The 16903-nt window shown below is 37.3% G+C and overlaps 1 long non-coding RNA gene across 1 annotated transcript; it reads left to right on the forward strand.

The window, feature by feature from the left end:
- Positions 1 to 241: 241 nt before the first annotated feature.
- LOC129463134 (uncharacterized) lies at positions 242 to 9572 on the forward strand. Its single transcript, XR_008651020.2, has 3 exons — positions 242 to 364; positions 2860 to 2930; positions 9252 to 9572. It is a non-coding gene; the product is annotated as an uncharacterized lncRNA (long non-coding RNA).
- Positions 9573 to 16903: the final 7331 nt, after the last annotated feature.

The raw sequence follows: 16903 nt of genomic DNA on the forward strand, positions 1-16903 counted from the left end.
TGCACCAGGGAGGGCAGATCCTGCCTGTTCCCAGCCCCTTCCAAGAGCACAGGGAGGCTCGGATCCACAGCTGCAGTTTGGGCTGATGTAGCCCCGCCCTCCTAGGCGGGGCTTCTGCCTGCTACGTTTTGCAGGAGGGTGGGGCTCCTGCCTGTTACGTAAAGCAGGGGGCCTGGATCTGCTGCCGAGGTTTGAGGTTTGGGCGGCTGCAGTGGCACCCAGGAAGTTTCTGCCCCAAATCAGGAGTGGGGCTCCCACTGACTCCACAGAGAGTGTGCAGCCCCAGCCCTCCTCCCTGCTGCAGCCGGGGTGATGGCAGCAGCTGTTGCCATCAACTGCATTTGGAAATAGAACCTTAAAAGAGGTACTTAAGTTAAAATGTGGTTTTAGGGTGGGTTCTAACTCAATACTACTGTGCCCTTATAAAAAGAGGAGATTAGGACACAGGCAACAAAGAGGATGACCATTTGAGGACACAGCAAAAAGGCGACCACCTGGGAGCCAAGGAGAGAGGCCTCAGAAGAAACAAAACCTGCCAACCCCTTGAACTCAGACTCCCAGCCTCCAAAATTGTGAGAAAATTCTTCTGTTGTTTAAACCATCCAGTCTGTAGCATTTTGCTTTGGCAGCCCTAGAAAACTCATACAAAGGGTAACAGCAAGAATCTATTTGTCAGGGGAAGGTGAAAGTTTGGAAAGGACATAGAGCTTGTTTCGTTCTAATTTTTTTTTTTCCTTTAGGCATTCAGGGCTTGATAAGGCAAACTTTGCTCCTTAAAATATCAACATGTCTTTCAAGGTTCCCCTGAAAAGGTTACTTCATATTGTTCATTTTTGCCCATAATTTTTACTCACTTTAGAAAATAGGCTTTTTAGGAGTCTAGCATTTGCATTTAACTCTCTGAACAGGACTTATAAAGAGTGTAACCAAAAGATAGAAAAAGATTACTCAGTATGGAACAAGCCAAACAAAAAAATAGTTGGGGGAGTAGGGTGGAGGATGAAAAAAATGCACAGCGAGGAGGTTGAGTCAGCTCCTGTGTTTCCATGGAGAGGACTGGGGCTCCTCCGGAACTGAAGGCCTCTAGTGATCCATAGAGGTCCTGTGGCTGCACCGGGGTGGCCAAGGACCAGGGTGTGACTCACAGGCGGCATCTTGCTGACTAGTATTTTTTCATTTGTATTGGTAATCCAAAAAGCACTTGCCAATTGACATACTTTAGGCTAAACAAGAGGCAGAGATTGTTCTCAGAACTTTTAAAAATTATTATTTCTTAAATTTGAATTTGTTTCCTGTTTTTCTATGTAAGGTATAAGCTCCATCTCAAAACAAAAAAAAAAGAAAGAAATCTGTGCCATCAGAATTTGCTTAGAATTCTGCTATAGAATGTCCTTACTGATAACATAGAAATAGGATTAGGGATTATTTTAATAATAAAATGATAAACATACTTTAAGAGTGATTTAAGGCTGCAAAATTTAAATTATATTGGCTGTGTAACTGACCTGGCTAAATACATTTTTTGATTATTAATACATAAATCATGGAGTTAAGTATGTACACAAATGCAGAATTAAGTTCTTCAGCCCTAAATATCTTTTGGTAAATCAATTTAAAATTGCCTTTCCAAATATTATTAGTTATTATTATTAAGCTATTAATATTTACAGTCTTTGCCACTTAGTAAAATGTTACTTTTGTCTTAAAGTAGACCAAGATGTTTTTATTCTATCTGCCAAACTGCCAAATGGAATTTGATCTCTTGAGACACTGTACAATATTGGTCATTGCATTTGAATTAAAATTCTCCTGAAGCTAGTCACCGCATCACTCTTGGAAAAGTATTATCGAACTTAACTGAGCAACAGCACATCACAACACATGGCATTATAGAAAGCACAGAAGGATGCACTTATTCCTTCTAATTGGAAGTTTCAGAAACTGATGTCACCCAACCTTTCCTTTTATTTTGAAGTTACGTCACTACCCAAGCCTCTGTCTTTTTATTCATGGGTGTGCCTGCATTGTTGCTGGAACAAATCCAGTGCATTAGTGAAAACATTGCCCTCTTGATGAGACTCATCTAAACACATCTGTCATCCACACATGTTAAAGCATATTCACAATGGCCAATCAGAAAACATTTCTACCTTCAGGGTGGTCAATATAGTTATGCTGATATTGTCCAATCACAGATCAACACTTTTGGTCTTTTAATATCCTCCCTGAACAACCATATACTTATTGAATGTTTTTCAGACTGTGCTTAAGTTGTTGAGTCATTTAAAACATGTTTCCTGTGCTGTATTCTCTTATCCACTTTTCTTCTAAAGATGTCTGCATTCTTGCTCTTAATTTTATATTTCTTACTCCACTGAGGCATTCCACATAAATATATCATCCAGTCTACTACGCAGTGTTTATTAAAATATATTCTCTACTCCTTCAAAATACAATCTTCCAAAGAAACTAACAGCTAACTAAAAAGAAGTGAGGCTAAAACTTTAGTGACCTCAAGACAAGTTAGAATTCTATGGCACTCTAAATCCCTATTGCTGTTGGCTTTTCTGCTTTGCCAACTGATGGCAAGAATTGACAGCCTCCACAGAATATGTTTGACAAGTCTTTAGAGGCGAAATTTCTCAGTGGCACTATGAACTTCTTTCTCTGAGGAAGTGGACATTTGGTTGTTCTTAGGGGAAACTCAGATGTCCTCATGAAGAAACAGCAGTGTGGCTAAAGTATGGGGTAAGCCTTCTCTGTAATTGCCTGTACTGAGAAAGTCAACTGCTGCAAAGATAATGTGTATTAATTTGGTTCTTTTTTGTGCTACTTAACACTAGAAATTCATTTTTTCAGACTTCTCCCTAAAGCCCTTTGGCTATTCAGGAAGGCCCTGCGTGAAACTTGCCAAGGATTCCATATGACAGGTATCCCCCCGACTCCCCTGTTGCCTGGCACATTTATGTTAGCTGCCCCTGTGGGCAGGTCAGGTGATACACCCCTCACCCCACTGGAGAGTAATTTTGAAAGGTAGGAAATCTGAGTCTCGCTAGCTGAAAACTCTGACTCAGCCTTAACTTTCAAAGTAGAAATGCCCATACAAATACAGTGACTTTTTGTTTCTGACAGAATTTAAACCTCATTGCTATGGTATTAACTGGGATGCTACAGCAACCATAAACTACTAACTATAATTTTCCCTGAAAACAGCTGCCATGGAGCTGTGGAATATTTTCCTTAGACTTTAAAGCATTGACATTTCAAGGAAAACTCAGCCTTCTTGGCACCGTAGAGCTTACTCAAACTAAGATGTCTTAAATAAACTATTTGCACACATGAAAACTTCTATAAATGTGTACAAATGTATTATCGTAAATGACTCATACCCTCAAAAATGATACAATTTTATATAACTTATATTACATATCATACTATGGTAGCCTATAAAGGGCTGATGCCTTATGTGAAATACTTAAAATTTTATGATAAAAAATCGAATTGGCCATGATCATGTCTGTTAAATCACTCAGCCAAAAGTATAAAGGCAAGAGCACCAGTCTTAGAATCGAGATCACTGTGATATAATTATGGCTTTGATTTAACAACCGTGTCATCTTGGGTGCATCCAATTGGAAAGCTGCTCTTTAGAATGGGTGGATTTCAATTGTGGATGTTACTGATACTAGTTCTCCAAACCCAAAAGCCCTCTTCATTCATTCTCTCAGGAAGAAAGGCAGCTTGCTGACTTGCTCTAGTTGAGCCACACACATAGAGTTCAAGTGATGTTCAGTGGATTTCTATTAGAGACATAATTCAGAATTTTTAAAAAATCTAATTAATAGTCATAGAAATAAGTGAGAAGATATTTTGGTCATACAACTATAAATGAAGCTCTGTATAAATCCATCAGTCCAAGAGTTTTTAGAATGGAAATTGTGGCAGTTGGCATAAAACATTCAAAGGGCAGGAAAAGAAAACTGAGGAGCCAACTCAGACAAATAGTTTAAAAGAAAGGGAAATAATTAACAAAAAAAAAAAAAAAAGAGACATCAAAGATCAACATAAGAGGCACAATATTAAACAAATAGGAAATTCAGAATAAAAGAAATAAAGGGAATAAAACATCAAACCAAAAAGGAATGGGTGAATAGTTAGCAAAACTTAAGAAATCTTCAGATTCATGCTGCTAAGTATCAATAGGATTAATGAGGACAGATTCCTAGCTGGATGGATTCTTAAGAAATTCACTAAATATAAGGAGAATATTTTTAAAGTTTCTAGCTGGGAAAAAAATAGATTATCTGCACAGGAAGAACTATCAGAATGGAACTGGACTTCTCATTAACAGTGTCTTAACAGTAGAAGATAATAAAGCAACATCTTAAAGTATTAAGAGAAAGTTATTTTGAACTCTCAATTACGTATCAGGCTAAATGACGATTAAGTTAAAGGGCCAGATAAAAATGTTTTCAGATACACAGGCATTCAGGAACTTTACTTGATATTCATTGTTCCTGAAGCTGTTACTAAGGACATATCCAGGCAAAATATGGGATATAAGAAAAAGTAGGACAAACCCAAAGTTTCAGTGAAAGGACCCCTTAACATGGCAGTTGGTCAGTAGGTCTAGAATAGCTTGTTCACATTGAAGCAAGATCTATTAACACTTCTATGCAGATGAATTTAGCTTTTAATCTGTTCAATGTAGGAGGTATTATGCCTATATTCCACATACAAAAATATGAACAAAAATGAATCTACTTCATGCCCGTATTTGTAACTGTATAAAATAAGAATGACAACTGATATTTTACTTTAAACACATAGCCCAGATGAAATTTTTAAGCAAAACTCCAACAGGCAGATTTACTGAGCTTATCCCAAATGTTATGAATGTTTCATTATCTCCTAATTAAAGTAGTCTACTCACCTCAGTTGCCATATAGCCATATGCAAATGGAAACTTAGAACAAATTGATAAAGGGGCTTTCATTTGTTGTAATTGCTGCAATTAAGAAGTATACAAACTGTTTGACTAAACATTTCACCTCTAATAACTTATTATAAGATAATTGAAAAAATGTCCAAAATTTAAAGAATCTTAATTGTAGCATTCAGTGTATTTATTCAACAAATACATGAGGCATTGGACACTTAATCATTTATAAACATTAAAAGAAAGAAAGGAAGCAGCCTACATGCATAAAAATAAGTTATAGGATAAGGAAAATTAGAGTGTATTCACATATGGAGGCAACAGTCATTAAGATTGAGGATGATACAGAAACATATTTATTAAAAATGAGAAGTCCTCCAATATGAGAAAGCAAGTTACAATATGTTATATGGTCTCTTTTACATAAGTAGATAACAGAAAGTTTGATTGGTAAACTCTCTCTTCCCTGGTCATCCCCAAGTTCTCTGTCTTTTTGGAGTTGTCTTTCTCTTGAGATCATGTTGCCCCACAACAGCAAGATGTAGTTTCTTTCCTCCTTACCCTTCCTGCGGGTGCTCTTCCTCTAGCACATTTTGGATGAAGATATTTGCCACACGATTGTGCCTAAATCATTCAGCGCTGCCCTCTTCCCCGACGTCTTTGTGGGATCCCTCAGGCTCCTCTGTGTTTGCTGCCAGTTGCCTTAGAACCACCACCATTCTAAACAAAGTATCGCAAGGACAGAAAACCAAACACCCCATGTTTTCACTCATAAGTGGGAGTTGAACAATGAGAACATGTGGACACAAGGTGGGGAACATCACACACCAGTGCCAGTCTGGAGTTGGGGGTTGGGGGAGGGATAACATTAGGAGAAATACCTCATGTAAATGACGAGTTGATGGGTGCAGCAAACCAACATGACACATGTATACCTATGTATCAAACCTGCATGTTGTGCACATGTACCCTAGAACTTATAATAATAATAATAAAAAGAACCACCACCCTTTCTTTCTCTCCACTGAAGAGCATCAATATTGGGATTTTCATAATTTTTAATCTTTTTAATCAGAGATTTGGTAGTGATGGAAGGTAATTAGAGCTCAGGAAACAAACTATTTCAAATATAACTGCTCTGTGATTCCTAGAAGTTTACTGTGCAATCTCTTTCCTGTTGGGTTTCTCTACCGCTCCATTCTTCAGCACTGCCATTTAGAATCATCTTTCCTTAGAGCAGTATATCTAAAAAAATTTTTAAATGTCTTTGATGGCCTGATGAAGCTCATGAATGTTTTCTCAGAATGAAGTTTTGAACGAATAATACACAGAATTCCAAAGGAAGCCAGTTATATTTAAATATAGTTCTAACAAGGAACCCCTTGATTCTAGAGTCAAATAGACTGTTGTATTTTCTCTTCCTAGTCTATTCAGCTTCTCTAATTGACAGAAACAATGCCAAAAGTACTGCTGCTTTTTTCTGTTTTGCCATTTAAGTAATTGTGTTTACGAAATAGTATCCCTCTAGATTGAGGTCAGGAGGCCCTAATCTTTCACAGGCAAATGACAAGTCAAAGAGTTTTCCAAAACATAGGACACTGCTTTCCCTTAAAGGAATATTATCAGTCCAATTAGCCCAAACTTTTCATTTTTCTTCTTTAGATGCACATATTTGCTCTCTGTCTCTGTCTCTTTCTCTCAGAGACAGACAAAGAGGCAGATAAACATATTTTTAATAGTTACAATGGTAACAAAAGTTTTAATTTTAGGCCCCCTTTTCTAAATTATAGGTCTATCTATATCTATACTTTAGCAAAGAAGAAATCTTTACATCAAACAACCAGTGCTGGGAAAATGAAAAGAAGTGGAAGAAAAAGAAGTTCCACAACTACCCTCTTTAATTATCTCTTACGATCATTAGCCTTGTTTGGGAACCCGTTACGTAGTGCCATCAACCACGGCCTAACACTATGAAAGAATTATGTGAAATTCTTAAAGCCCAGGATATTTGTCATTGCAGACCCTGAATTGTGTGGTGCACTGCCACATCATCGCACTTCAGTAAATATACTCTTACCTTCCTGTATGTCAAGATTGAATGAAAAGTGAGACTAGCTGCAGTGGGTCCTGGTCATTTAAAACTAGATATGGAAAAAATATACAGGAGAAATTACTAAAGGATTCGCAGTTTTTTTGGATGAGTTAAACCCATGTATAGAAGAATATTTTTGCTATGTAATAGGTATCATTATGTTAGCCATGGTGTAAGGAGCACATCTGGGAATGGTTCAAAAGGAGCCATTAAAGAGCAGCTTTGTCCAGAATGGGTTCTAATACTGAACAGAATTAAAGATAGGCTCTTCTTGGTTATCTCTAATTCTAATAGTGTTAGGCTATTCTTGCACTCCTATAAGGAAATTCCTGGGACCGGGTAATTTGTAAGAAAAGAGGTTTAATTGGCTTACGGTTCTGCAGGCTGCACAGGAAGCACAGTGTCATTTGCTCCTGGGGAAGCCTCAGGAAGCATCCAATTATGGTGGAAGGCAAAGGGGGAGCAGGCACATTGCATGGTGAGAACAGGAGCAAGAGAGAGAGAGAGTTGTGGGGGAGGTGCCACACACTTTTTTTTTTTTTTTTTTTTGAGATAGAGTCTTGCTCTGTCGCCCAGGCTGGAGTGCAGTGGTGCGATCTCAGCCCACTGCAACTTCCATCTCCTGGATTCAAGCAATTCTCTGCCTCAGCCTTCCAAGTCACTGGGACTACATGCACCCACCACCATGCCTAGCTAATTTTTTGTGTTTTTAGTAGAGACGAGGTTTCACCATCTTGGCCAGGCTGGTCTTGAACTCCTGACCTTGTGATCCACCCTCCTCGGCCTCCCAAAGTGCTGGGATTACAGGCGTGAACCACCGCGCCCAGCCCACACACTTTTAAATAACCAGATCTTTTTTAAATAAGTGAACTCAGAGCAAGAGCTCACTTATCACCAAGGGGATGGCCCAAGCCATTTGTGAGGGATCTGCCCCCATGAGCCAAACACTTACCACCAGGCCCCACCTCCATCATTGGGGATTACATTTCAACATGAGATTTGGGTGGAGACAGATACACACTATATAGAGTTGTTTGAATCAGTTTTACTTTGCGTGACTGTCCAGAGTCATTTGACTTGGCCATAGAGATCTGAGTGTGCCTGAGAACCTATGGTCAAAAATCCGTATCAAATATTTATATCATTTTGGGAAAAAGTTTTTTTTTGTTTGAGCTAGTTTCTTCAGTAATTTAAATGTTTTGGTTGCTATTTCCAGCCTTATTCACTATGAAACAAAAACCACATTATTATTTCTTAATCTGATTTCACTAAACTTGTGAAAAATTCAAGGATAGGGAGAGTCTGGTGTGTTGCCATTAAGCCTCAGCATCATTAAAAGAACACGCATTATTACAGAGCCATGGAATCACTGTTCTTCCACGAAGATTTGGAAAGTGTCTTAGAGACTGGCGGTTTCCAAAGTATATTCCTGGAGACAAACTATTGCATGAAGGTGTCTCAGGATGACTGCAAGTGTGATGAAAAAAGAGAGAGGCTTTTTCTCTGCTGCCACCCACATATTGCCACTAAAAGCAACTTATTTTTATTCATTTTATGTTTGGAGGAACTGCATACATTTTTGTTTAAATAAACAAGGCTATTAAAATCCCTGTCTACACATCTTCACCACCCACTTTCCCCTTAATCCGCTCCATACAGGCTGTCATAGTCCTTGCACCACTGAATTCATTCATGCAATGATCATCAACTCCATCTTGGAAAAGCCAACATTCAATTTCTGTCCTCATCACAACTTCCTCTTTTAACATCATTTGACACAGACAAACCCTCCCTCCTTCTTCCCAGCTTGACTTTAAACTTGGCTTCTGTCTTTGGGTTCCAGAACCTCACACATTCTCAAGTCTATTCTGCTGACTCCTTCTCCTCTTCCAGAGATCTGAATATGCTGGTACCTCAGACCCACTCTTAGTATTACCATTCACTTACTCTCTTCCTGAGGAATCAGATCAGTTCCCATGGCATTAAATTGAATACAGGTTGAAAACTCCCAAATTTGTATTTTCAAATTGAACGTCTCCCCTGAGCTCCAGTCTCCTTAATCCAGTTTCCCAGTCAATATCTCTGCTTAGATGATGAATTAGCCTTTCAAATGTAGTATGTCTAAAAACAATTATTTACCAGTTTGCCTACATTAATCCATTCTTCCTCAACCTGTTTATTTCTAAATACTCCCCAACTTTTATTTATTCTGTTTTTCAGATAAAAAATCTGGCAGTCATGGTTGACTTCTCACTTTTCCTCTTCTTCATATCCTGTCAGCCCCACATTTAACATCTATTCTGAATCTGAAGTGACAATCTTTCATCATTTCTACATCTCAATCCTAGACCAAACAACCGTGAGCTGTTTCATGGATTCCTGAAACCATTAAAATGGACCTGTTCTACTGTTGCTTTTAAGACTACATGCCAAGAACTGCTAAAATATTTGCTTTATAATATAGATTATATCAAGCTCTACTAAAAGGTTCAATGATTTTTCTCTGTATCTTACAAAATAAAATCTAAAGCCTTACTGTGATCTGACTCTGGTCTCAGCTATTACCAGTCTTCATTTTCTGGTTTCCAGAATTACAGATTTCTTTTTGCTTTGAAATGCTGAGCACGTTTTATACAAGCTCTCCTCCCTTTGCTTGAACCGCTCTTCCCCCATATCTTTAAATTATTAGTTTCATCTTGCCATGAGGGTTTTTCACAACTTCCCTGGCTATCCATGATAAAGTCTCCACCCTCCAGCTCTTTCTAGCATTGTATATTTTCCTCAGAGCACATTTCATTATTTGCATTTGTCTATTTTTAAATTTGTCAGTGTTTTTAGTTTTTGCATTGAGCAGCTTCTCTCTCTCTCTCTCTCTCGCTCTCTCTCGCTCTCTCTCGCTCTCACACACACACACGCACACACACACTTTTTCTCATTTGGCATTTCTTTGCCTCTTCTTTTTCAGGAATAGAAAGGTAAATTCTTCCTATTTTCTAGAGCAGAGTAATTCTATTCTCTGTAACCTCTACCTTGACTTGGGACTCATAAAATATTACAATTACCCTTTATAAAGAGTCTACTGCTTCTCCTAGCACTGTGCTACATGTTTTCTTCACCTTGTCCTTTGATCCTCATGACTATTCCAAAATTAGTGCTCTTATAATCATCATATTACAGACAGGAGACTGTGACTTAGACAAGGACAAGAAGTTTTCCATGGTCACACAGCTAGCCAGGCGCAAAGTAACTACATATGGCACTGCCATCACTCCTTTCTCATTACCCTCTCTGCACCTCAGTATGATTAATAACTTTAGCTTCTGATTTTTCTGGAAGGAAGGTATCTTTTTATTTGATTAAGAGAGATCATTGTCACAGGTGAATACCTAGGTTTAGCCCTTCTAAGGCATATATTGATTTTAAGTGCTATGTCCTTCAGCAAGAAGATTGTCCTCTGCCCGCTCCACTCTGACTCCCCAGAGCGTTACTCAACATACTTCCATTTTGCTACTGCAGTACTAAAATAATTAGAATGAGCAAACCAACACCCAATTTTGGAAGGCCTGGAACTATGTGTTGTTTCTCTATTAAATCCATTATAAAGCCAGATCCTATTCTATAGGCTTTGGAGAAAAAAAACAAGCAGACAAACAGGAAATAACCTTTTATGAGTAACAAACATTGCTTAATTTTGCATGGAGGAACCACCATATTGTATCTCAAGTATTCTCAATTCAATTTCTAAACTGATAATAGTTCCTAGATATTTTTACCTCTTTAAAATCCCACTTGTTCTGATACTGTACTTAATTTTTTAAAGGTAATTACTATATCCACTTGAGATCAGAGCACTTGATAAAGTATTTCTCAGTACTATTTTGATGTTCTGTTAATTAAGTCTCAGGTCCATATGGAAATAAAATGGTTTTCTAATATATGTATTTTTTTATTTAATTTTTATTAAACAGAATATATATTAGACAGCTTAATCATTCTTATTAGTAATATTTTAGATTCTAAATTTAAGATAAATATAATTCATGTTTCATCAAATTCTGTTTTACAAATAGCTTTGCCAATAGGCCTAAAATATTTGCTGAGTATACAAATGGTAGTAGTTAGTTCTAAACTCTTTTTATGATTTAATTAATTTTAGATAGAAATCCTCTCCTTGCTCTGTGTGAGTAACTCTCATAGCCCATTTTGTTTAAAATAGAGACACAATAGACATCATTGCTTGTACTGATATTATATCTTTTAATACAGATATGTAAAACTTTATAAGTTGCTTAACTGATGCTCTCAAGAAAAGTGAAAAATTTGGGGCTCAGCAGGGTGGCTCATGCCCGTAATCCTAGCAATTTGAGGGGCGGAGGCAGGAGGATCACTTGAGCCCAGGAGTTTGAGACCAGCTTGGGCAACATAGTGAGACCTCTTCTCTACCAAAAAAAAAAAAATTTAGTCAGGCACGGTCGGGCTCACTTGTGGTCCTAGCTACTCAGGAGGCTGAGGTAGGAGGATCACTTGGGGCAGAGAAGTCAAGGCTGCAGTGAGCTGTGATCACACCACTGCACTCCCTCCTGCACCACAGAGTGAGACCCTGTATCAAAAAAAAAAAAAAAGTAAGAAATTATTTTTTGTTTCTGATAAAAAAATAAGTCATTAAAAAAAATTACCTCCTTACATCCTCTGCTTATCATATAGAAATGGTAGGTGTTTTCCTTTCCTCACTCTCCCGCCTCCTCCATTGATTTCTCTTTCCTGTGAGCCAGCCTCTTTTACTCTGCTTGGAGCTGAGGTGCATCTTTGAAGGCCTGCAGGTGTAGTAGTGATGCTAATAGTGGCAGTAGATTCGTCGGGGTTCTCAATTAGATTCCAAGAAAGACTCTATGTAAAGGATAGGCAGGGGTCTCCATTTGTCAATATGATCTGGGCTTATTTACATAAATTTGCAAATACATATGTACACTGGATTACCATCTTCAAGTATGATAGATTATTGGGAATGAGAAAAGGTACTGATTGTCTATGCCACCAACAATGGATTCTGAGTCAAAATAATCTGGAGGAAGACCTGGGCTGTCTGGATTCTCCTGGATTCATGGTATATTTATATGCTTTTGGATATATTTAGCATACTGCCTGAATATGGTAGGCATTCAGAAAATGTTTCTAGACTGTTTTAGAAATCTATTTTGTGACTCGTTTTTATCGTCAAAGCAGTAAACTGGCAGCTCTTAGTATTATTTAAGAGTGGAGAAAGAAAGGAATGAGAACAAGAAGGTGGAAATAGTGATCACCTTAGAAGGGATGTTTGCTCTTCACCATCCTTAACTGCATTCTTCAAATTTCAGATGTGCTAGTGACACTTAGGAAGGAAGGGACACAGATTTGGACAGGTTTCCAAAATCTGTGGGGTAGTTTTCAGTGCCCATGCTTGCCCAGCCAATTTGGCAGTTGGCAGAAAATCTGCGCACCTTCAAAGGAACCTACACTGGAAAGTGCTGGTGATTTCATACACAAAGTCAGCTGGTTAGAATTACACTTAGCTTACATTCAGAACCCAGAAGTAAGTTTCATAGAAATCCCACTAAACATTCCCAGAAGCATTTTTAAAGTAAAAAAGAACTGAGCATTTAATGTCAGCATCTATTAAATGAAGTAGGCTTTTTATTTTTTTAAAGGTCAAAGTATAGATTATAGATGAGTTTAACTCCTGGCTCTGCCCCCAACTTCCTCTACTACTTTGATCAAGACCCTTGACTCTGGGGAGCCTCAGTTTCCTCATCACTACAGTAAGGTGGTTAAATTATATTATCTTTAAGAGTTCTTTCCAATTCCAGCATGTGATTCATCCTAAACATCAGTTTTAAAAGCTTCTAATAGACTGACTTTGCCTAGGGAATAAAAATATTCTCTCATGGCCCTACAGCTGTGCAATACAGAAATTACCCTGTGAGTCTTTTAAATGTTACGTGATCTGTGCTGACCCCATCAGAAAATACATCTTAAAATACACATCTCTAATGCTAAGAATGACTTGGAGAAATTTTTGTTTTATTTTTAATTGTAACTTTTTTAAAACACTCAACTTATCAAGTTGATTATATTATAATTACTAATAATAGTATTTCTAATCTGTGTCTAATCTGTATCTAGTTGTGGAAGAAAAATTTTCTCTTTTTTTCTTCCACGTTAGTCATTGGGTTTTTTCACCAAGCTGCTTGGTAGGATGACAGCAATGTAAGTAAATTAACAATAGTTTTACCACCTTTTATAAATGAAATATTTAAAGCAGTTAAAAGAAAGTAGCGATTACTTAAGAAGTAAGAGGAAAAATATTAATCCAGGTTGAGGATGCCACGTCCCAAATGCCAGAAGTGTTTTGGATTTTGAATTTTTTCAGATTTTGGAATATTTGCCTATACATAAGGTATCTTGGGGATGGAACCCAAGTCTAAACACAACATTCATTTATGCTTCATATACACCTTATACACATAGCCTAAAGGTGATTTTCTACAGTATTTTTAATAATTTAGTGCATGAAACAAAGTATGTGTACCTTGAACCATCAGAGGGTACTGGTGTCACCATCTCAGCCACCCATGTTGACAATCTGTGGTTGTTCCGCATCACATCTTTCCTGACACTGAATTTGTATGCTACTGATAAGCAATCATTTTCTCATCCTTATTCACATATAAGTACTTAACAGTAAAAAATTGATGTTATTAACACAATGAAAAAATGTTTTCAGGGTAACTAAGCAATCCAGTAGCATCACCAGAATACCTGTATCAGCTGTTAAACAACAGTAACAACCAACAACAGCAGGCTTTCAGCCTCCACCTATTATGCTATTTTGATTAAAAGGTTACCATACACAGTTTTGTTTTTTTTTTTTTTTTTTTTGAGAGAAAACATCAGAAGCAGTTGAGGGGCTGAGGGACCAGAAAGTGAGTTTTCTGGGGATGAGGAGGCATTCTGCTGGATGGATTTTTAAAATGTTTCCTTCAGGATCATCTGCCTCATTAACAATGACTTATTGTCTTAGAAGTGTCTCTTTGATTTGATAAGCTGACATGATTCCTTGTTCATTAAGAAGCCCATCACACATTTTAATCGTATCGTCAATAGGCACTTTTTCTGCAGTTTTAAAAAGGCCATCTTCATTGTCAGTTTTTCATGATCACCTTGCTTCAGAACCATCTAGGCAATTTCACCATCAATGAATGAACAACTGTCTCATCATTAGTATTTAAAACTTCTTTGATATCCACTTCTTGCAGGTTACTGATGGATTCTGAAGGTATATTTTGCATATATAATGGGGTCAAACATAATTTTTTTCTCATTTGACATACAAAATCTTTCAAAGTCATTACTTTGTTCCTAACCATCACTGAACATAGTCGCAGGCCAGATGTTATGCCAGGCATGCACAACTGTATCTTTAGTGACTGTGTTCCAATAATTGGCAATAGCATATATGGCATCCTTCATGCTACACTTCTTTTGAAAACCTTTGACACCCATACCTCTGTTCACTGCTGCTAGCATGCTATTCAAGGAAGTGTTTGTGTGTTTACTCTTCATGGATCTAAGGATACTTTGTTCATATGGTTGAATTAATAAAGTCACATTTGGGGAAAATTACATGCATTAACATTATTTTTAATGAGAATTTCAGCTGTAGTATGAGTGGAACAGTTGTCAAGCAATAACAATATCTTGCAGTCAGTCATCATCCAGTCCAGCTTTGCTGCAATGAGTGCAAACCACTGATACAAAATATTTGTGAAACCAGTCAGAAAAGATGTCCCTGGTAATCCATACCTTTTTGTTAGTGTAACAATGAACTGGTAAGAAAGTCACTCCTTGAAAATAGCTGGAATGCAAGATTTAGCCTATCACAGTAAGTTTATAATTATGTGTGCCTGCAGCATTAGCACATCTCAACACAGTTATTCCCTGGCGTTCTTAATTCCTGTGGGGGCTGACACATCAGCTGTAGTCCATCTTTCATGGACAATAACACCAAAACAATGATGTCTTATCAGCATTATAATCTTGTTCTGGCATCAGATTTTCATCAGCAATGATCTTGGCAAAGTAGTCAATGAATTTCTCCACTACTTCGTGTCAGTAGATGTATTGTCACTATGAATCTTTAAAAATTTAATGCTATGTCTTTTCTTAAATTTCTACAGTCAGCCAATTGAATATTCACAGTTCCCTTCCATTTAAAGTTCATTGTGATATATCTTTGTTTGTTTCATGATCAGCATACCATCAAGTAGCATGTGTTTACTGCAACACCAGCAGTTCCACACTTTCAATACATGATTAAGACCTTCATTTTTAGCTTTATGCAGTGTTTTTCTATTTTTCCTTACCTCTGTTCACTGCTTTCAGCATAGAACCTCAACGGTTTATCCTTCTATTTCTTCAGGTCATATATGGAGGTCATCCCAACACCATCATCTGCTCTAAGATGTTTCACACTTACACCATTGTTCATTTTCTCCAGCAGTCTGACTTTCTTTGCTATGTATGCTGCCTCTTGTATTTTATTTTTTAAAATCACTATTATAGAGCTTCCTGACATTTCAAACATATCTTTACATCAGAGAACAGAGAATAAACAAAAAAACATGATGAGTTAGTCAGGCACAGTGGCTAACTGTAATCTCAGTTAATCAGGAGGCTGAAGCAGAAGGATCTCTTGAGGTCAGTTTAAGAGCAGGCTGAGAAACATAGTGAGACCTCATCTCTAAAAAAAATTTTAAAAATTAGTCGTGTGTGGTGGTGCGTACCTGTAGTCCAGCTACTGAGGCTGGAGGATTGCTTGAGCCTAAGTATTTGAGGTTGCAGTGAGCTATCATCAGGCCACTGCACTTCAACCTGGGCAACAAAGTGAGATCCTGTCTATAAAAACCAAACACACTAAAACACGTAAGTCTTAGCCCCTTGAAGGGCATCCTGGGGAGTTAATCATTGATACATCCAGCCTCCACACATGTAATTTTATTATTTTTTGTAGGCATGATTGCATGGGGAGATTTGGACTTGAGCAGAAGAAATATATTGCAGCTGAAGGTGGCTGGGAGGGTCTTTTTGCTTTTGATGACACTGAATAAACTGTATGTTGTGTGACTATGTTTTGACTGTGACCCACTACCTAAGGTCAGGTGTGGAAAAATTTCCATTTCGGATTTTGTATTTTTGGGTTAGGAATGCTTAACCTGTGTAATGCAAATCACATGCAAACCAACACTGCTTAGAAAATTGAGGTTTAAAAAGTAGAATTTTTGGTATGCATTTTCTGTCATTTAAATTTATTATTCCTTACTTGGAATTTAAGTCATCTCTAAAATTGTACCATCTTAGAAATAGTAGCAGCCATTTGATGGGTGCTTACAGCTATCTTTGTTCTATGACATGATAAGTAATGTAGAAACACAATTCACTTCTAGTTATGTAAATCCTATTGTAAAATATACCTCAAGAAATAATTTTAAATGAAAATTGCTGCCATAAGTCTTAAGAGTAATTAACAATGGAATTATATGAAATGAGTCAATATATGATAATGATGTTCCACCTCTACTTTTTATACCATTATATATTTAAACATACATGTATAGAATTTAATTTATAAAACACCCATGTGCTCACTATCTAGGTTAAGGAGATGTTATATTTTGCATGTTGGCTTCAGCTGACTTGTTTCCTCTCTCTCCCACGTACAGTAGAGTCTCTCAGTATTTACCACCACAATTTCATTTCTTTCCTCCATCTTCCCATAAATGTTTTTATTTTTAAACTGCATACATACATGTATATAAACTATAGAGTTTTGTGTGTTT

This window comes from Symphalangus syndactylus, chromosome 2 (assembly GCF_028878055.3).
Source record: "Symphalangus syndactylus isolate Jambi chromosome 2, NHGRI_mSymSyn1-v2.1_pri, whole genome shotgun sequence".
In the NCBI taxonomy this organism is placed as follows: Eukaryota; Metazoa; Chordata; class Mammalia; order Primates; family Hylobatidae; genus Symphalangus; species Symphalangus syndactylus.